Source organism: Morone saxatilis, unplaced genomic scaffold, assembly GCF_004916995.1.
Source record: "Morone saxatilis isolate NCDOM2014 unplaced genomic scaffold, NCSU_SB_2.0 Contig17, whole genome shotgun sequence".
In the NCBI taxonomy this organism is placed as follows: domain Eukaryota; kingdom Metazoa; phylum Chordata; class Actinopteri; family Moronidae; genus Morone; species Morone saxatilis.
The window spans coordinates 26558094-26558999 of NW_023339729.1; the positions used below are offsets into that span (position 1 = coordinate 26558094).

The following is a 906-nucleotide window of genomic DNA, read 5'->3' on the forward strand; positions in this document are numbered from 1 at the left end:
AAAAAAATCAATAAAACGATGTAATTTTGAGACAGAATAATGAAATGAAAAAAAAGGAGACAAAGACATCGAGGGAGAATTATTTCAACAGAAAGAAAAGTGACCACATAGAACCTAACCCATAGAATGTAGAGAACGAATTAAAACAAAGACAAAAAGTAGGAAAAAACACTTACTGTAGAAGAGAAGCTGTTGAAGGACGATGTGCTTAATGATTGACACACAGTGCTGCTGCTGCTTTTATATACAGCATCACATGATTTATATACAGCATCATGTGATTTATATACAGCATCATGTGATTTATATACAACTAAACATGATTTAGAGGAAAATGAACATTCATGGAAAGGACATGTGTCTACCTGGTTTTAGAAAGCAGGGTTTTATTTTAGTTTCCATTTGGATCACTGACTTAATGGAGTTAAGCAAATAACTAAACTTAGACTTTTCAATTCCTTTAATTTTGAGAGAAAGCTACAGGCAAGCTAAAAGCTCTATAAACAAACCAACATAAAAATGTTGTAGTTGCTGACAGTCAGAAAAGAGCATGAACCTTACAGCTGAAAAAATTGACAAGACAACACTGACCCATTGCTCATTTACATGTACTGTTATATTCAGTCACAATGCGTCGGCACCTTAAAAAGTGCAACTGATGTAACCGGTTTGAGTGTCTTATCTTGGATGTAATCTTAAATTTGTCTTCAACAACAACAACAACAAAAAAATGCTTCATTACTGAGGAGACATTAACAAATCTGCAGATAGGCAGCCTGTTAACGAGCTCAGCCTGTTAACACTCATTTCCCATCAGCCATCATTGCCATGATTGCAGTGTCGAGCAGGTCATCTCAGATCAGCTGTAAATCATCAGCTAATTGATGACGATGATGGTGACAGCAG

At 35.5% G+C, this 906-nt stretch overlaps 1 protein-coding gene across 1 annotated transcript in view; it reads right to left on the minus strand.

The window, feature by feature from the left end:
- Positions 1–207, minus strand: part of LOC118327265 (VIP peptides-like) — a gene marked incomplete in the record, with an annotated part of 22679 nt that extends 22472 nt beyond the window's left edge. The window contains 1 exon segment of the mRNA XM_035660559.1: positions 177–207.
- Positions 208–906: the final 699 nt, after the last annotated feature.